We start from the raw sequence: 21907 nt of genomic DNA on the forward strand, positions 1-21907 counted from the left end.
AAACAATCTCAATTTCTTGTACTTAATCAAAATCTGTTTCTTTAGTGTTCACTATGTCTCTATGGGCTACTTTGTCGTTAATTAAGATCAGGCACAATTACTCTGGGAAAACAAAGTAGTCTGATGGAAAGGATGCGGTCACAGCAGCCTTGAGACATTTGCCTTTTTAAAGAATACTTCTATTTTTAATCAATTGTTCAGTTTTTCAGCTTGTCCCTTGACTCTTACTGAAAATGGACAGAGTTCCTTCCATGAGTCTTACCCTAGGCTTGAGCCCCAGGACATAGAATTCTGTGAAATTTTTTCATTTCATGACCATCTGTGTCCAGCAGGCAGATGTTTTCCTAAGTAGACTCCAGTAATCTCTCCATTCAGGGACACTTCCATTTGTGAATAGAAGCATTGGGCAAAATTTGCTTCAGGTGATAGACAAGAACATGGCCATCTTCCCAAGAACCGTGAAATGAGTTAAGTTCATGAACTGAAGCTCCACTGGACTACAAAGCATAGTATGAGTAGCTGGGTTGTTTAAGGTATGGCATAAGGTTAGCTGAGAGAAGGGCCACTATTCCTTGCAGTGCTTGAAAGGCTTTGTAGTGGAGGTGATGCAACACTTTGATCACATAGTAAGGTGTGTCCTTTTTTATATTTCTCAAAATGCTCTCTAACTGCCCGCTTCTCGCCTTCCTCATCCTCTACTCTGCATCTCTACCTTGAAAGCTTTGTGTATGATCACAAGGCATCTACTTCACATGCTCCACAATCCCCATTAAACAGAGCTTTAATCCTAGTTTGCCTTTGAGCCTGGAGTTGGACTTGCTGTTTATCCTACCAAAGTCCCACATCTCCTCACAGATTCCTGTTTGTATCTTAAGTTTGTGTCATTTGCTCTAACACAGCTCTGTGAGCCGTAGGACTAAAGTTCATGCAGACATAATTAATTTTCTCAGTGTCATGTGGATCTCAGCCAATTCCCCAATGAGGTGATGTCTTAAATGTAGGTGATTCTAGGGATGATAGTTGGGCTGCATGTCTGGCAATGTCAGTGTGGATGAAGGAGGTGGGGGGACCAGGTAAACACTGCTTCTTAGTGGTGATAATCCCCATGCTATCATCCATCACCAAAGCCTTTCTCTCTATTTTGTTCGAGGCAAGGAGCAGGCCCATCTATCCTGGAGGAACAGGATGCACAGCCTTGAGAAATGATTGGCATCAGTATCGCAGGTGCTCCCTCCGTCCCAGGGCATCATATGTCTTTTGTGATGCGTATTGATTGCAGCCTTCCTTACTAGAGTCTGACTCATGACTGGGTACCAGTGCAATTCTTCAAGCTGCTTTCTTCTGGGAGGCGGCAATGAGGCAGAGGTTGTGTGGAGGTGAAACAGAGACTTGATCTTCATTGGCTGCTGCCTCATTTGTTTCAAAAACCTATAAGATACTGTCTGCACTGGCATCAGGTGAAATTTAGCTTTTGGGGCTTTTTTTGGTACACAGTCTCACTGTGCAGCTGAGCTTGGACTCTTAGTGATCCTGCTGTCTCAGCCTCCCCAACTCTGGGATTACAGGCATGCACCACCAAGCCCAGTTTCAGGGCTGGCACATTTGGTGCCGGGAATTGAGCTTGGGCTCTTAACTTTTGATTGCTGGTCTAGTAGTTTGCCTGTTAGATACCAAGGCCTGGCAAGATCTCAAATGCAGCACGAAGAGAGGGTGGAATCTCAGGCTATAGCACTGAAAATAGCACCTTGTCAGCATATCTCTTCCTTATGTCTACACCTTAAGTCATGAAAGACTTACGGAAAGACTGCCGTGACAGGCCTTGTGTCAAGTGTTGGTCATCGGAGTCAAGCAAGATAGAGTCCTTGCCTTTCAAGAACCTTTGCATTCATGAATTAGTGTTTTGAGTTTAATCAGTCCCCACTCATTAACAAGCTCTTGTATCACTCTCAACTTCTCTGTTCCCTCTGGGAAGATGCAGTAACTTTAGACAAAGTTCACCTCTGAGCTCTGTACTTAGGACAGCAATGTGCTCGCTAAATCATTGTCAGAGGGGCTTCTCCTGCATGCATGACTTGTTCATGGTGCTGTCAGGGCAAAAGCAGCATCTTTTCATTTCTGAATTCACATTGCTTTTAGTGGGGAGTAGATATTCAGGCAGCCTTCAAAGGATGGATTGCAAGCCTGCTGTCTGACTCCTCCTTATTCATTCGGGGTTGTTCTCCGGTATGGGTTGAGGAGTGTTAGCCAGTGCCTGACTTGAGAAGCAATTGCCTGGTGAAGACACCTTGAAGCTAGACAAGAGTTTTAGCCATGGCTCAAGTCTTCCACTGATTTGGCATTACCATCAATTATTTTATTTCTTTTGGCTTCTAGTGGTTTGATTTGTAGAATTTTCTCACATAGACTGTTGGAAATGTGGATAAGACAGAGCTAAACCAACCCATGATCCAGTAGAACAGTCTATTAAATGTGAATTCATTGGAAGAACATTTATTGAGCACCAACTTGCCTACCACATCACAGCTGTGCCCAATAGAAGGCTTGCTCTTCACTCTGCATATTCTCTGCTTAGCAGAAGCCAAATGATCCCACTCTCCAGAGCCTCTGCTTTGGTTTTGTTTCCTAAGACTCTGTTCAGGCTTCCTGACAGTTCCCTCCTCTGTGAAGAGGATTCTAGCTCCTCTTCCCTTGAGCAGATCTCTAGTAGTACTTTGACTCTTCTTCTTTGGTACTCCTGTGCATGTAGAGCAATTGTGATCTCCATATTTTGTCTCTGCTAACTATGAGCTCCGTAAGAGTTAGATCCCTCAGCTTGCTTAGCCCCAAGACTTCCCCTTCTTACACACTCAACTAGTGATACATTGATTGATCTTTTCTTCCCTTTAGAACAATCTATAGTGTGGCTCAAGCATTTTGGCCTCAGATTTTTGTGGATGCTTTAAAATATAGCGGGCAGCAAAAGGCTTTTGCTTACATGAGATATATCTACCTCTAGTTGCTCTATTAGAAATCAAAACTGAGAAATTTAAAAAATTCACCAGTTTCAAATTTCCAAAAAGAAAATCAGTATTATTTTACATTTTTGCAGATATCTTTATTTTCTTTTCTCCTTTTAATACTCAACTGCAATAATACGTTGTACAGATAAGTAGTTGGAAAGGGGTATAATATTTTAATAGAGCTTTGAGATAATTGTAGATATTTTTCTATGCTACTATGTCAAAATTTGACAAGTGATAATTCCTTAAAGATTATTTTTGTTGTGGAATCAGAAACCATACTGTACTCAGATACATTAAGACCCACTACTCCATCTTGCATTTTACATGAATATTTCTTTCCATGCATAGTGTTGTAGCACTATGTATTGGACATTTGGAAAATATTGGCTCATTGATTTCTACCAATCTTTACCATGTTGGCACATTTCATTGCAAAGTTCAATTTATCACATATTTTAATATCACAAAAGTTTTAAGAATAGCAATACCTTGGTTCACATATGCTTCTGCTTACAATCCTCCTCACAAGCAAAAACATCCAGCAAAATTCTGCTTCTGATCACAAACTCCACCTCAGGTAACAAACAGGATTGGCATCATCTTCCCCATGCAAATAAAAGTGCAGTCATCTTCCTTCAAATTCTAAACAAATTAAGTTTGCAAATCATGGTACCACTGGGCCTGGTAGCTGTTATGTCCATGGTGATGGATACACCTTTATTTTACCTTCTAATCTTTTATTATACATTTGAACTTATGGTTGACAAATGGTATCATGGTTTTTCCTTCAAAGTGGCAGACTTATTTTGTTTATTACTGAGAAAATGCATGCAAAAATCTCATGTTTAAATAGCTGTTGTTTGTCTGCTATTCCTCCAAATAAGTATAATGTTGCATGAAAGAGGTAATTGATTTAGTGTTTATTCCACTGAGCCATCCCCCTGGCAAAGTCAACAACTTCTGTCATTGCCAGTCTTATGGAAAACCCACTATTATCATGGACTACTGGACTATATTGGATTATTTTGCTGAATTCATGCACCTACAATATTTAAATGACAATGGAATACCCTTCTCTGACAAAACTAAACAGAAAAGAGGGGGATACAAATGAACGACCATTTTGCATCTGTATGTTCAAAATAGTTAAGATAGATACACAACTGCATTCTCTTGGATCATTGAATAGAGAGATTTGTTTGAGCAGTGTTTGTGGACAGGATATCATGTCTGCATCTTGTACAATGACTAATCACTAAGACAATAATATGCATTGTATCAATTATTGATACTGTGCTAGTAATTGGTTTTGAAAGTGTGTCATTGCTGTTTCTCAATAAAATTATTTTAAAAACAAATAAAATGTTTTGTCATGTAAAAAATTAAAATAAGGGCTGGAGAGATAGCTCAGTAGAATAAGTGCTAGCCTGGTAAGTACAGGGTCCTGCGTTCAATCCCCAGTACCCCTCCAAAAAAAAAATTAAAATAAATAATTTAGTCAATTGTTTAAATTACCAAAAAATTTAAAAAAAAATCAATTGTCTGAGCACTTTTCCTTGAGACAACTACTCTTCGGCTTAGAGGTGCTTAATGCACATTTCCTGTTCTCAAGACTCTAACCTCTGTAAAATGAATAGTAAGTTCAATGCATTTGCGAAGGGCATTCTGAAGAGAAGCTCTCTGTTTTTATCCGTCTGCTCATGACACAGAAGAGTGCAGCTCACCATAGTTACACTGTTGTGGAGCTCACTAAGCCTCCAACAACTTTATTTGCCATTGTTTTTACACATCAGTGTAAACATCAACAGACAATATTTTAGGTTCTTTTTAAAAATAATTTTGACTTTGTGACATTACACTGATATTGTAGACACCCGAGGAAGGCTTCAGAAATTGCCCGGCGTCCTTGGCTCACACTTAGAGAGCCACCAGTTTACAGAACCATTTGCTGTTTCAGTCTCTTTGCATAATCAGGTTTTTTTTTAGACTTTCTGGTGAAAAATGACTCTCACTAAATCTCAACCTAATCTTTGGAGAGAGATACAGGATTTTTCCTTTCAATGTCACTTCTTCCTGCAGGTTCATTCTGTCCTTGGTGTAGACATTATATCCTTTGATTGAACAGGGTGTGGGATTGAATCAGAAAGTCACAGGCCTAAGACTGATCAATCGATTGGCTACCTGAGGACCTAGGATAGAAAGAAAAAAGACAAGAGTTTGGAGCAAGAGAAAGCGAAAGAGGAAACGGTACAAAGAACAAGAATAGGAGGATTAAAGAGAAACTAAAGAAGAGCACATAATAAGGAAAACTTTTTTTTTTAAATGAGAGACTCTAAGGTTAAAATATAAGATGAACATTAACTGGTCTTCCATTCAGAAGACCATTTTCTTTTTTAGTCTTTTTTTTTTAATTTTTTGTAACTTTTCTTTTTAGCCAGTTTTGCAGGCTAACATGTGGTAACTCAAATAATTTGAATAATAGCATAATACAAGACAGCAACCACTGAAGAATTTCTATCACTTTGTTTAATGAAATTTTGTATCACTTCTAGTGCTCTTTTTTTTTTTTTACTCTATTGTACTCTTTAAAAAGTAAAAAAAAAATTGTTTCTTTCTTCAAAAAACAAAAGAGCAACAGAAAAAAGATTCTCATAGAGGTAGAGCATGACATAATCTGTTTTTATTTATTTTTAATGTATTTAGTACAGGGTCTACAGGGTCTCACTGCACAGTAGTGATCTGCCTGTTTTCAGCCTCCCAAGTGCCGGGATTACAGGCGTGCCACCACACCCAGCCTCAATCGCTGTCTCAGTGGACCCCGCGGGCGGGGCCAGCATGGCAACTTGGGGATGGAACCCCAGCGGCTGCACTCTACCTAAGCAGGTGCTTTCGTTTGCTGAGCTATCCGGATGGCCCTATAATCTGTTATAAAAGTTAGGAGCCTCTTGTTTCTTGTAGAGTTATTCCCCTCTCTGGGTGGGCTCTTATTTACCTTCTACTAAATGAGTGGGCTGAAGGGGGAGGCTGCAGAACTAATGGCAGACAAGGAAGACCAAAGTTGGGCTGTGGGACTCTCTGCACTCCTACAGCTGTGAGTAGGATCACAAGCATCTATGGTTATTTTCCTGCTGTGGGGAGATGCTGGCTTTTACCAATTACTAAGGTTTTAACTAAACTGAACAAAGAACCACTGACTTGGAAGCTTTGAAGATTTCTAGCCCTAAAATGTTCTGGGTCTTGCATGGAAGAGGACCCTGTAAACCAATACTATTGGTTTACTGTACTACTTACAATACTACAGTATTTACAATACTATTCTCCCAGCTTTAGATTTTCACATTCATTGCCTTTGACCCTGAGAAAAATTCAAGATAAAGTCTCTGATCTTCATAACATTATCTTTTCCTGTGCAGGGGGAAAAAAAAATACCCAGCAACTGCTGTGAGTCCTGAACTGGTGTCACATGGCAGCACGCAGGAGGTGGGACAGGTGGGAAATCAGAGTCTCTGGGGACAACTGAGTGGTGTTGTTCCTCGTGTTGTGCAAACAAACAGAAATGGCCCAGCCCTGTGTGCCAGCGCTGCAGTCCTCTGGTCTCCGTTTGTTGATTTGGTCCCAGGAAAGGAACAAAGCTGGCCAAGTCCATGAATGGCCAGCAGTGGAAAACCAGGGCTACTGTCTGCTGGCAGGCAGGCCGGCAGCCAACGCCGCAATTGGTCAGCTCCCCCAAGCACCACTCTCGGTCCTCTCCATGGCTGGCTTTGGCAGGCACTGGCCGGCCTGAGAATGCAGGAAGTTTCGGGTCACTGTGACCTCCCAATGTGGATGCCAGATGAAATATGCCCTGGAGGTTCTCCAGGGTCACATGGTGTGTGGAGCAAGAGAAGGCAGGGCTGCTCTTGTGCTGACAAAGTGGATTTTGGCTCCAAAATGGCACCCCTTGGGGAGTAGGAGGAGCTGAGGGTGGAAAGGGGGGGCGGTGTCAGGCCACCAGCCGGTGCGAACGGGCAGCAAGGAGACTGAGTCTTGCTTTCTTTCACCCTATTTAGCCTTTCAGGAAGGTTCTATCTCCTGGTGATTGAGACACATCCTTAAATCCACGGTTCAAAAATCCAGGGAAAGGTTTCTTTGTGCTTCTGTACCGTGGCAGGAAGGGTAGATTTCCAGCTCCGTTCTTGCCAGATCGTGTAGCTGGGTTAGAGCTTTGTGAGAAGTGGGCTGGATTTAGAGTCCCACAGTAGTGCAACTGCACAAACTGCAGAGAAAGTGGGCCGCGCTGCTCAGGGCAGTGGCTACTATCTACCGGACTGTCCTTAACTGGTGCTTGAAAAATTAATTCTCTCCTTCTCCCACCCTGCTGAGGTCTTTCTTCAGCTTCTTCTTGTAAACGCACACTTGTGCGGTCCTTCTTTTCTGAATCCCAAACTTGGAGAGGAGACTCGGCTGTTTGACAATGAATCTAGACACGTATCTCTCTCATCCCTACTGGACCTGTGATGCTTAAAAACGGTTTCTATGCCTTGGCCTGGATGCAGGGAGGGCACCTGGCCATATTCACGTTCAAGAATCAGGAACAGAGGTCTGAAATGGCTGAGAAAAAGGAGCCAAATTAAAAAAAAAAATCCAGCTGTAGAAGGTGAGACCCAGTAATCAGAGTGATTGCAGGCATGGGAGAGAAGTCTGGTCCCAGGAGCTGGCAAAGGGTCTGGAGAGGAGTGTTGTTGCTCAGAGAAGACAGCTGGTTGTGAGGTCAGTGGGCCTTGGTTTGCCATCACACACCTGGGCTCAGGGCTTTTATGAAGTTTGGGCAGGTTTCCCCACTCTTTGCTGAAGGCTGGACCCTTTAGCTTTGATGAAATCAAGACACCAAGGGCATGTCTGAGAATCTGGAGGAATGTTATCTCTGGGGAAAATGAAACACATCATTTGAGGAACCACTCCAATCTCCTCTGAGAATCCTTGCTCGATGACTCTCCGTGGTTCTTGGCCATCTCTCCGCACCCCGCCCCATAGCACTTCATATTTTGCTTCTAGTGTGTGTGCCAAATTGTCACATAATGAACTGGCAACAATAATGACCACTACTTATATAGTCTTTACTAGAAGTTCATTGTTTTTGCAAGTGCTAATTCACTTGTTCTGTAGAATGGGCTTGAAAAAATAGCTAAAATAGTTATTGGCAATTTGCTTTACTCAAAGGCAGAATGATTCTGAAAGCACAGATATGCGGTTCATCGGATTAGGATTACAGTGTCGGTGTCCTTGGCTGTGTGTGGAGTTTGCTCAGTTAGTACAACCAGTGCGGGCAGCAGCTGGTGGCATGAAGAGAAATCTGTGTCCTCTCCTCATCCATCAGTAGATCAATGGGGGCATCTGCCACGAGCTAAGATTTTGGTGAAAGAAAACCTGGCCCTGCACATCCAGCAGAAGATTATTTTGGAGGCATCATGTTTTCACAACATGGTGTTTTGGATCCTGAGGAAATGCCGTGGTTTTCTAACATCAAAACAACTTTATTCCAAAGTTTCTCTTGGAAATTTGAGGGCTACCCTGACTGCCAAGTTTCAGATTCCAGCTCTCCTTGGCGACTGAGCCGTTTGGTCAGTACAGCTTTCTGGGCACATCCTTGCAGTGTTTTTATTCCTTCTTCCTTTCTTGCCTGCATCTACCCCAACCCTTGGCATCCTTGCTTTGCCTTTTTACCCATGCCAACAAGCTCCCATATTTTTAGTGTCTTTCTGGGGTTCTCCCTGTATCTTCTTCCCTAACTGAAACCAGATTTTCCCCAGGAGTCCTGCTTGTCTGGAAGACTTCCCATCTAGTTTTCTTACACATGTTTCTGAAATCTTATCTCACAGGTGGAGCAGTGAGACTTTCATTTATCTCACTTTGCCCCTTTCCAAATATATTTTCCTTCCATTTCTTCACTTCTCTCAAAACATACTTGGCATTCACATTCTACTGCCTCCTTATTGTCCATCACAGACCTTTCAACCTCTCTCCATGTGCAAGAGGATTTGGGCCTCATCTTGTGGTTCTCCTTCCTTCCCTACGCCATACTGTTCTCCAGGAAACCAGAGGGTTATCTACTCTCTTGACTCTCACGAATACCAGGATCTCATCTGATGCTTTCCGACCACTAGTACTCCACGTTTTACCCTTCCCATCTATTCTCTGATGTCTTCTGCATTCCTTGGGATTTCTATTTTCACCTTCTTCCACCCAGCAATCTTTCTCATTGTTCAGGTCTGCCTGTCTTCAGCCAAGATGACCATTTACGTGCCAATTTGGTAACTCTGCCTGGGCTGTTGCAGTTTTCCCATCCATTCCACTGTCCATCCTCTGCACTTCTGCACCTACACTACTGAATCAGATGGGCAGAATCCTGCAGTTGCGTGTATTGGAGCAGCGTGTATTTGCATAGCTCTAGACATTTCTTTTGGTCTTCAGAACCCCTTGCAAATTCTTTTGTACCTGTACAATTTGATGCATCCCTTATCTCTTATAGTAACATTGTACATTCTCTACAGGCTCAAACTCAGTTCTGGTCTTCATTCCAGAGTGCGTCTGCTGCTTCACAGTGAGAAACCTGTGATGAGAGTTACTACTGCACATGCTCCTTATTGTGTCAGCAGCTGACCAGGAAAAAAAATGACTGTATTGCAGACCCATTTCCTCCTGAGCTCTAGATGTTTTCCACAAAATTATTAAAAGCTTTATTTCTGATTCAAATCATTCAACACAAAAGCAAAAGCCAGTGAACCTGAAAAGTGAGCTAAGTGACTGTCTAGAATGTGCTCAGAACCTAGGACACCTCAGCGCTGGGCTGCTTGTCTCTTCTTTCTCAGGAACGTTGGTCCACACAGTTCCCTGTGGCTCTCCACTTGTTTGTACCCTTTGGCATACTGTATTACCCATCCCTGCTACCTAAGAATTCTACATTGCTAATAAGCCATGTCCACCTGGTCTCTCCTTTAGCCCACACTTGGCTTCCTTCCTGCACCAGCAATTGAGAGTCACCAAGTGCTTTGCTATTATAGACTGTGCTGGAGACTGTCAATGGATTATCAGGCAGATCTGTGCAAGGCCCATTTTTATTGCTGTCTCTACAGGAGAGGCCTTTTCCCCTTCCTTTATCCCTTGCCCACTTCACTCCTTCTTTCTAGTCTCTTACTTGCATCTCCTCTCCTCTCCTCTCCTCTTCCCCTCTCTCCTCCTTTCTCCTCCTTTCCTCCCCTCCCCTCTTCTCCCCTCCTCTCCTCTTCTCCTCTCTTCTCTTCTCTCCTCCTTTCTCCTCCTCTCCTCTTCTCCTCTCCCCTCTCCTCCCCCTCCCCTCCCCTCCCTTCCTCTCCTTTCCTCTCCTTTCTCCTCTCTTCTCCTCTCTTCGCTTCTCTTCTCTTCGCTTCTTCCTCTCCTTTCTTCTTTGTTTCTCTTTTTCCTCTTTCTCCCAACAGTGATAAAAACATGACAGTGATCCATGAATATTCATGTTTATTTAACTCATAAAAATTAAATCTTATACTACTAATTTGTGTTAGTTCATGGCAAGGAACAGCTAACATTTGCACTGTTTGATCAATTTTCCATTCTTATATCTGGTAATCTGAGCAACTACTCTGAGGAAAGCAATATGCAAAATAATAACCATTGTTAATTTTCTATCATCTTGTTTGGAAATTCTCTTTTTATTCTCTTTAACATAAAAACATGATAATAGTTAAATCTGAGAAACATCCTGTATGTTCATCAACAGGTAAATGGATAATAAAAGTGTGATATTTGCACATAATGCAGTACTACTTCATCACAAAGATAAACGAGTCATTTGTAGTAAAACAGATGCACATTGAGACTGTATTATTAAGTGAAATAAACGAGACACACAAGCTTAAATATCACATGGATTCTTTTATATGAGCAACCCAAAATCTAAATAAAAACAAAAATATTACATTGATAATAGAAAATAGGGAGATACATCTTTTGCAGAAGAGAAGGAGACCAAGAAATGGAAGCAGGGGAAAGAAAGAGGAAGGAAGGATATGAAAAAAGAATGGATTTATTATGTACATATTCTAACTCCCCAAAATAAATGTAAACATTATGTACCACAAATATATTATAATAAGGAATAAAAGTTGAAAAAAAAATGTGGACTCACCCTAGTGATTCTTTTGCCTCAGTTTCCTGGGGCCACAGGCATGTGAATGTACCTGGTAAGAGACATATTCTTTTCCTGTTCTCTTCTTTCTTCCTTCCTCTCTTTTCCCTTCCCTTCTCCTTCTCTTCCCTCCCCTCCTCCTCTCCCCTTCCTTTATTGTGTCTCTTCTTGTCTTCTTTTATGTGGTCCTAGGGATAGAGCCAGGGCCTTTACAATCGGCCATCTCTCTCCAGCTCATTTTTAATTTCTTTATTATGAGACAGGGTCTTCTTACTGAGTTGCAAGTTGAACAGGCTGGACTTGCACTTTCCACTTTTGTATCTCAGATGCCCACAGTGCTGGAATTACAGACCTGTACCACCATTCCAGCCTGATAGAAGTGTTTCTCTCCTTCACTTCCAGAAAAGTATCATTTCCCACTTTTTATTTTGTAACCATTATATTTTGTTTCCTCTTCACATGAGCAATAATGATAATTGTGCGGATTTCTTGAGTATCCACTATCTGCCACGTGCATGATCTCATTTTCATGTGCATCTTTTTAATTGCTTCAGATAACCCTATGAAACAGATGCTATTTTTTGCATTTATGGATAATGACACAGAACATAGAAGATGCTAAAAGACTGTTCAAAGAAAACAGCAGCTACAGTTGAGGCTTAAACTCAGATAATCTGTCTGTCAAGCAGGAATGTGGCTCCCATGCCTTGACTCTCTGTACTTCCTGAAGGTCTTTATACCTGAGGATTCAGACTTCATTTTCATCTCCCTCATTCTTTCGAAATGAGCTTGTCCTCTGCTCTTGAATTCATGGAATTACTAATTATATAATTCAGGTTAGAAGATGAAAAATCCAGCCAGGTTACTACTGAAAAAATTTCCTCTCGACTCTCTCCTTAGCTTTGGCATCTTCATTTGTGAAATGATGGTATGGACAGCACCAAGGTCCCAGGGATGATGCAATAGAAGATGGGTGTAGAAAGGTGATCTCCCGTCGTCACCTGCTTTCTCTCCCATGTGCTTATTCTCCCACCTGACAGCCCCACAGCATCTCACTCAACAGGCACTAGCAGGGCTGTCCATTCCCAAGCATTCCACATTGGTGGCATCTCGATGGTTTCATTCCTCTTCCTTAGAGGTAATTACTCTCTGTCTGCCCTACTTAACATGTTTCCAAGGGGCACCCAGCTGAGTCTAGTGCCTAAGTTGACTTCATGGATTAAATTCAGGCCTGCATCAACTTATAGCTTAAGAACTGTTGTGTTTTTCTGCCTGGACTCCCTGCCCCCACACAGTATTCTGTGATGGCAATTTTTTTTTGAGATGATCCTTATTCTGCTGCACTTAAAATTATACCAGGTATCCCCAAAGCTTTTGCATAAAAGTGAAAGTTCTTAGTGTTGAATTCTTTATTGTCTCATTAATTTTTATTTCTCTGCTTTATCCTATTTCTTGTTATTTCTATTTTCCTATTTTCTTGTACTTTTGCTACAGTATTGGGAAGCTGTCAGTTGTCCCTCACACCCCAGGGTGCCCCAAAGCTCACTGCTTGGAAAAGATGACGTTTCTCTACCTACCTTCATTTTCTGATTAATGCAGGCCTGATTTTTGCTTGATTCTCATAGTTTCCCTTGGTGCCTCCTGAGTTTCCACAGCACTCAGTGTATAGTTATACCAATCAATCATCACCCCACAGCACAGTTCTTAACTTCAGTTTGCTGCCAGGCCCTGACAGCCAGGCTTGGAGACCTGCTATTCTTGAATCAAATTCAGCTGGCTGCCTCTTTTGTAAATAAAGTTTTATTGGAACATAAACATGGCCATTCTACTCAGTGTCTGTGTGGTTGGTTATCTAGCACTGTAGCAGAGTTTAACTGAGATAACAGAGCCTAACACCAAAATATCTATAACTTAGACTTTTGCAGAAAATGTTCTCAGATCTGTTATGTTTTTTCATTATTCAAATAATTTTTTAATATTATTAGTGCATGTTTGTAATGCACAGTAACTACACTGACCTTGGGGTATTGGTACACACACACATGCCATGTCAATTTTATTTCCCCTCGCCCTTTGGCTCTCTTCTGTCCCTCCTTTCCATCATCCAAACATCCCATTCTCATCTCTACAAAGCCCACCTCCCTGTCTCCCTCCATCTCTCTTTTGTTTTTTTCTGCATAAACTCTTTGCAGTTTGTGTTTCTTGAAAATATAAAACCATGTAATGGTTCACTTTCTGGGTCTGATTGACTTAAGTTAGTATTATAACTCACATTTATTATCTTTATGGCTGAAATATATATATATATATATATATATATTTCAGGAAAATTCCAGAAGAAAGGAGGTACAGTGTCTGGGAGGTGACATTGGGCAGATAAAGCAACAGGTATGCATTTCTTAGCTCCTCTTAGATCAGGGATGCTTAATTGATGCTTGTTGACTCCATGAGTGAATGCATGTGTGACACAATAAGCAAAATAATTAACTTCACTGAGTCTTTTCTTCCTCTGTGACATGAGAATGGCACCCACTTGACAGGCTTGTGCTTAGGATAAAATGCTTACTACAGTTCTTGGCAGAGAGTTGTAAAGCAAATGTGATCTACAGCTCCCATCTCGGTTATAATTGGTGTGGAAGTGAAGGGAGAACTCATTCTAACACAGGTTGTTGTTCTCAATCCCATTAGCATATTTATTCAATAGTATCTCTATCAAACTTTATATCCTATCACATTAAAATTTCTCTGTGTGCAGGGATTGGACACAGACCCTAATGCATGCTAAGTATATGTTCTCCCACTGGAGGATATTTCCAGTCAATTTTTGACACAATCATGTTTGAGCCAACAATAGTAATACCCCAAACTCTTGCTTGACATATTCTGAGTTGTCACATTCCTAAGGGGAGATTCTAAGGCATCACAGAAAAAATTCTCAATTTTACCTGTAAGATAATTTACTTTTATATTTAGAAGACTAAGAGAAACTTGAGGCTGAGAATTTCTGGCCTGCTGGATCAGTGCTAAGCTGCAATTTAACTATTTGACCAAACTAACTCACAAAACACACATCTTGCATTTTCTTGAATGTGCTTTCTCCTTCTGGATATTTTCTCTTCGCATTTTTCATATTAAAATGCCTTCCTTTGCCCTGTTACTTTTATCTGCATAATCTCTTAATCCTTAGAATCTTTTCTGGCCCTATAGCTTTCCCAAATCATCCATATCTGGTTTCAGAAATTATAAGTAAACCTTTTTCAGGTTGGATGCAGAACATTCCAGCTAGGATTTTAGCTATGATTTCAGCTTGGTTTGCTTTTTCTTGTCTTTTATTTGTTTCTTCTAAACTCATACTGGACAGTGCTACAGAGGTAAATGATTAGCAGATAAATAAAAAATTATCTCCATGGATAGCTGGCTTTTGGAACTACTTATGGCTTATAAACTCTCTATAACTTCCTGCTCTTGGTGTTATTAAAGATATTCTGCTCCTGATCATAATTCCAATCTTTTAAATTCCAGTATTTTAGGGATATGGAATTTCTCTTTTGCTGAGAATAGTCTCTTAAATTCTTCAGTTTAAAGGGGAATTTTCCCATGAGAAGTATCAGTGCTAGAGGAGATGTTAAGAGTTACCTATTACACTGGTCCTATAAAATACCCAAACCATCTCTAAATGTTCCAAAAGGATTATATAATATATTTTTGAATTGATGATTCATCTGGGAATTCTGGACAAATACCTGTGTCTTCATCTCCTTTTCATTTTTTTATTCGTTTCTTACATTTTGATGTGTTTTAACTCTAACCACAATAACTCCCTTTAGTGTACATTAAATAGCACAATCCTCTTCATCACATATTTGAATAAGTGTGTGAGGTTGAGACAGTGACTCGTTCATTTCTTCTTTTCCAGGTCTAATGATCTTAGACTCTTTCTCTGTTGGATTAGGGTTCATTTCATCTTTCTTAGAATAGACCCAAGTCTGTAATCTCCTTAAATTTTTTTTGAAGTCTGACCAACTTACCTTGTCTTTGAAGCCTAAAGGACACAGGATGCACAAAATGCCCTACAGGTGTAATAATTACCAACTCTAAATTTTGATAAAAAGGCAAATAAATGTTTAAATTTTAAAAATTCATTACAATAAAAGACACATCGCCACTAATAACCCTCAGAATACTACTACTTATTTTGAACATATTGATGTCATTGTTCTTGCCCTGTTCTGAAAATCTGTCTCTTTGGAGTGTATCTATAGGTGCACTGTGGTGGCTGACTTGGAGTCCTGGACTGATTCAATACCTTTACCTCCACAGTCATTTTGACTTTGGGGAATAGCCCAATGTCTTTAATTTTTCCTTATGGAAAACATCACAATTTAAATTCTGTATTTATCTATGTGATTACTTGGTGCCTGGCTCCTGCACTAAACTGTAAAGTCCAGAAAGGTTCAAGTGTTCTCTATGCTCTCTGCTCTTGGATCCTTGGAGCCTATCTGAGAGCCTCATTGCTTTAGGTGTTCATATATTATTGGCTGGATGAATGAATAATTTTTTGTACTGTTTGGCATATTATTTTCTTCTTTGCTTGCTAACATTCCTATATGATATTCTGCTGTTTCAAAGAATTTTCATGTCTATGCCATTCCAGCTAGGGAAAATATATCAGTATCTTCTTACTTTAACAAAAAGCCTAAGATAGTAAGTTTTAAAAGAGCAAAGGATTATTTTGGCTCACAGTTTTGGATGTTTCAGTCTGTGGTTGGTTCACTCATTACTTCTGGACAACCACAGGCAGTGCAGAATGGTGGGAAGGTGGGTAGAGTGAACCCTCACTCCATGGCTAAGGCAGGAGGAGAAAGGGGTCCCACAGTCCACACTAAGACTCACCACAATAACCAGAAGCCTCCCACTAGGCTCTGCCTCTTAAAGTTTCTAATAACAGAGGGCTAAGTGAGGACTAAACCTGTCACACATGGTCCTCTTGGGGACATTTCCAGTCTGAATTACAACAAGACAATGGTTGTTATGGCCAAATGCAGGGGACAAGAGAGGAGGGGAGGGGAGGGGAGGAGAGGAGAGAAGGAGGTGGGAGATGGGAGGAGGGAGGATAGGGGAGAAGGAAGAAGGGAGAAGGGAGAGGGGAGGGGATGGGAGAAGGGGGAAAGAGGGAGGAGAGGGGAGAGGGAAGGGGACAGAGGATGAGAGGAGAAGGCAGGCGATGGGAGGGGAAAGGAAAGGAGAAGAGAGTGAAGAAGAGAGAGGGGAGAAGGGAGAAGGGCGGTAGGGGAGAGGGGAGGAGAGGGGGAATGGGAGGAGAAAGGGGAAAGGGAAGGGGAGGGGGAGAGGATGGGGGAGGAGAGAGGAGAGGAGAGGGATGGGCAGGAGAGGAGAGACTAACAGTCTTATAGCTGAGGATCAGAGTTGGGACTTCTTGCTAACTCTTAATTTAGTGCTTTTTCCACTAGTAATAAATAAACCTGAGAAATCTCTTTTAGAAATGATTTAATTGCATATGATATGATTTCTTTATTTTTCATTTAAAATTTTTTCTTTATGTATTTAGGACAGGGTCTACAGGGTCTACTGGGTCTACTGGGTCTCACTATGTAGATCAGACTCAGTGATCCACCTGTGTTCAGGCTACGAAGCACTAGGATTACAGGCACACGCCACCATGCTCAGTCTGATGCGATTTTTTTTTAATCTTGGGAAAATAATATTTCTTTTTTGGAAGGATCTAGCTAAAATATGATGTTCCAACTCTTCAAAAAACAGTGGATTTTTTAAAGAATCATTCTAAATTCACATAGAAACTGAATAGCAAGTATAAATTTTCTGTGTGCCTCCTGAAATCCCCTGACTTTACTAACTAGATTTTGTCATGTGGCTTCTTTTATTGTTGAAGTGTTAGGATGGTCTCACTTATTTTTTAAAAAATTATTTTTAGAAGAGACTACAGGGCTGGCGAGATAGCTCAGTGGTCTTAAGCGCCTGCTTAGCAAGCTTAGGCTAGCACACAGGGACGGTGTTTCAATCCCCTGTATCACATCTCATGCTAGCCCTGCCCCCAGGGTGGGCTGAGCAGGCCACTAAATAAATAAGTAAATCTACAAAATAGTATTAAAACAGAAAAATTGAAAATGATACAGAATTTCACTAAATGCAATAATGTGAGCTGGTTTCACTCTTTTAACACCACTTCTTTCAGTACCTCAGGAAAACCACTCAGGGAATACATATGTAAAGACACTGGACAACATCTTCATCTGAAAAGAGAATATAGTTTCTCATAAGAGAGATTTGTCAATAAGCACTTGCCTGACAAGGCAAGGGCCTGAGTTCAATTCCCAGTTCTGCAAAAAAAAAAAAAAAAAAAAAAAAAAAAAAAAAGAAGAAGAGAGAGAGAGATTTGTCAAAATAAAAATATTAGAGTTAAGGCTGGGGATATAGGTTGGCATTGTAAGCTCCTGCCTGGCAAGTGCAAAGACTCAGGTCCAATCCCTGGTACCGCATGTCATGCTAGCCCTGGAGTCTCAGGTGTGCCGCGCTGTGCCAACCACTAAAACCAAGCGTGGCGGTGCCTGCCTGTAATCCCAGGGCTGGGAGGCTGAGACGAGTCTGAGCTGCATAGTGAGACCCTGTACTAAAGAAATAAAAGAAATAATGTTTGACAAAAACAGTGGTTTAAAAATTAAAAACTCTCAAGGGCTGGCCAAATAGCTCATGAGATTAAAGCCTCTGTTTAGGCAGATGCAGGGGCTGGGAGTTTGAACCCTGGTATGCCGTGCTGGCCCAGCTCCCCAGGGTGCGCTGAGATGGCAATTGAGACTGGGCATGGTACCGCACCTGTAATCCCAGCTCTTGAGAAGCTGGAAACAGGATGATCACTATGAGCCCGATCTACTTAGTGAGACCCTGTAGACCCTGCCTTAAATATAAATAAAATAAAATAAAAACTCTCTAAAACACGTCATAGCGTTTCTAAAATGTCTACTACAAACTACACCCTGTATTCCCCAGCGATTTACCTCACTTTAGGGCTCATCACCTGTGACCAGCATTCAGACCCGAAACCTATGCAACATCATTGCCTTACTTGTCTTCCTTATGCCCGCTGAGTGACCTGTTATTTTCAAATTATTATGTTCTGCCGCTCATTCACCTGCCCTGGAGAACCTGACGGGATCTGAGTATGATTACGTGGCACCAAATCGCCTTAGAAAAAACATTGAATATATCACCCTAAATCATGAACTGAGTTGATGTATAGTTTTAAATGCCTTCCCAATATGTATACTAGCTATGATTCCACTCTTTGGTTATATGATTCCCTAATAGTCATCATTTATTTTATTTCATGGCATCAGTCAAGTTTTGATTTGCATGCAAGATAAATTTCTCATAGTGTAGTATTCATTTTTCCCTTCCTTGGAAAGTGGCCTTTCCAGAGAACCCCGGGCCCTGTGGTAGCGGCAGCAGCGGCCTCCACAGGCCGTGTACTCAGGCGCGCCTTAAGTCCTGCCTGCAGTCCGCCCTCCAAGTCTTCTACCTTGCACTGAGATACTTTGCATCACGGGGAATCCACCCCCTTCTGCTGCTGTACGCACCCAGCAGGACACTGGGTAGGCTGCCTGCCTAGCTAGGTGAGGTCTTGCTAACCCACCACCAGGTCGCTAGCTCCTGAGAGCCTTCTTTTCCGTCAGCAATGTATGCCCAAGCTTTCCTGAATCACGGACATCTGGAGACTGTTCTCTGCAAGTGGAACCAATCTGCCATTGTTTAGACTGTCTGGTAGCGAGGCAAGCTGACTTCATTTGGAGCTGCAGGGAGGAAGGGCAGGCTGACAGCAGCTTGTAGAACATGGAGCTTCCTGGCTAGTTGCTTGCTAGAAAGAGAATGTTTTAAGCCAATGTAGCTTTCCAGATGTCCCTTTCAAAAGTACATGATTGCCAGCGGAGAGGATTTAAAAAAAGGAGAATATGTAATGTGTGAATTAATTACTCTTTTGCACTGATTATTTTTTGCTTAACGTTTGCCAGCACAGTTTCCATAAATTTTACTGTTTTTTTCATTCTTGCCACAGAACAACTGCACAGAATGCTGATAGACCTACAACTTTTCTTAGTAGGATTTTATGTGCAGTTTTTCACTTGGTTCACACATTATTTCTCATACTAGAAATTCTTTCTGTTTCTGCGTGGTGGAGAATAGCACAATTTTATAGCATAATAATACACATTTAACACTGTTAAACCAATAACCAACAGGGAACCTTATGAAATGGGCTCGTTTGCACCGGAAGTTTTCCTCTTCCTGCAACGGAAATAGCCATAAAAGTGACACATTTAAGTCTGCTTTCATCCAGGTGAGCGAGAGGCTTATTTTAAGATACTAACCTGTTCTTTTCCTCTGCCCAAGCCTCCAGCTTGCTTTGCTCCTCCAGTTCCCACTAGTTAACTCCATACCTGACTGCCTCAGGGAAGGGAGGAAGGGAAGGAGAAATCAGAAATAGCCTGCCATCTTTCTGACATTTGTCATTAAGGAGCCTCAGCCCTCAGGGGAACCTGGAGAGCTTTGTGCAGAAGGGAAAGGTTGGTAGTTAAGGATATAGACAAGGTATTTTGGCCAGAAGCAAGCAGAGAAAGCAGAATGTTCCCCAAGGGTGTAAGGCAGAGGAAAGAGGGGGAAGGGGGGAGAGGAGAGGAGAGAGAGAGAGAGAGAGAGAGAGAGAGAGAGAGGAGATAGAGACACACAGAGAGAGGCAGAGAGACCGAGAGAGACACAGAGAGAGGCAGAGAGGGACAGAGAGACAGAGATAGAGACAGAGACAGAGAGACACCAAGAGATGGAGAGAGACATAGAGACACACAAAGACACATACAGAGATACACAGAGAGAGACAGAGACAGAGACAGAGAGACAGAGAGAGACAGAGACACAGAGAGGAATCAGAGAACTCTGCAGTCCAGACAGAAGCAGCTCGCCTTCGGCTTCAGCAAGCCCCTGAAGCAGGAATGATTTTCCATTAACATGAGACACAATGATTAATTCTTACACAGCAGTTTTGCAGGAAAAACTTCTGTTTCCCAAGAGTGACATGAAAGAGGCCATGGTTCCAGGTGTAATGGGCCATGTGTCCTGGGGCCACAGGTGCAGCAGGTGGCGCTGGCCTCTGTCTGTGGGACCCCACAACCAGCGATCCCACTCTGCACGGTTTAATGGCATAGACGTGGGAGAAGAAGGGATGGGAAGAATTACCTGGATCAAGTGAAGACGAGTTGGTCCACAATTCAACAGAATGGAAACTCAGGGGAGAAAATATTACATCGAATTATAAAAAAATGTGTGATTTACAGATGTGGTTGAAAGATATATTTGCTTACAATCGAGAAGGATTATTATCTTATTTAAAAATTACAGTACAACATACATAGAGTGAAATTTCCTTTTAGTGTACAATTATGTGCGCTTAGACATTTAGTGTGCTAACCATCCCTACCATTCAAATAGAGATCATTTCTCTCACTACTTCAAATTTCACAGTACTTCTGTATTTAACCCTCCTCTCCTGACAGATACTAATCTGTTTTTGCCTATACGGTTTTGGCTTTGCAAGGATGTCGTGTGAATAGAATCTTATTTATGAAGCTTTTTTAATTGAGTTTCTTTCACTTAGAAAAATATATTTATGGTATCCCTTGTGTTGCGTATTAGCAGCTTTGTTCCTCTCTGTCCCTGAGTAATATTTGACCATGTGCATGTGTCACAATTGTACCCAGCCTTGGGAGGCAGCAAATAAAGCTGCTTTACATGGTTACATGCATGGTTTTGTGGTAGTATGTTTTCATGTCGCTTGGTCATCGCCTTGGGTGGACTGCTGCACTGAGTGGTGCGTGTTTGACTTTACAAGGTACTGCCAAATGTATCAGGATGCCTGGGACAGTCTGTATTCTCAGTCACAATATACGAGTCTTGGTTGTTCCACTTTATGTTGTCATCTGAAGAAAAATTGCTGTTCTGCAACTTGTGGTGGCATGTACCTGCAGTCCCAGCTAATTGGGTGGCAGAGGCAACAGGATCTTGTAAACCCGCAGTCCAAGATGAGCCGTAGCAGTGTGGTAGGATTGTCTCAAAAAAAAAAAATTATGCAAAGTGTGTGATGATAGCACACTGGTTTTTAATTTGTGTGTTTTAATTTCCATTTTCATATTTAAGGTGGGATATATCTGTTCAAATGGTTTGTCTATTTTAAAGTTGCTCTGTATTGTTAAATTTTTTGAGCTCTTTAAATATACTAATTGCAAGTACATAATCAGACAGGGATGGGGAAAGAGCTTGCCTACCTAAGTACCTGCCTGGCAAATGCAAGGACCTGGGTTCCGTCCTTGGTACGGCACGCTGTGCTGGCCCTGAGAACGGATGTGGTGGCGCATGCCTGTGAGTACTGGGGAGGCTGAGACAGGAGAATCAGTACAAGTCTGAGCTGTGTAGTGACACGCTGTGCCAAATGAATAGATAAAGAAAAGATTTTAAATAAAATGAAAAAGCATATACTCAGACAATATTTAAAAACACTTTATACCAGCATTGAAGAAAATTACTCATTATTATAATTATTCTCTTAGCATTGTGTTTTGAAAACCAAATTCTTTACATTTGGTGCAGCACAGTATATCAAATTTTCTATTTGACTTGAACTTTTAGAGTAACTAATATCTAAGTACTCTTTGCTTGTTCT

This window comes from Octodon degus, unplaced genomic scaffold (assembly GCF_000260255.1).
Source record: "Octodon degus isolate 3935 unplaced genomic scaffold, OctDeg1.0 scaffold00128, whole genome shotgun sequence".
NCBI lineage: Eukaryota > Metazoa > Chordata > Mammalia > Rodentia > Octodontidae > Octodon > Octodon degus.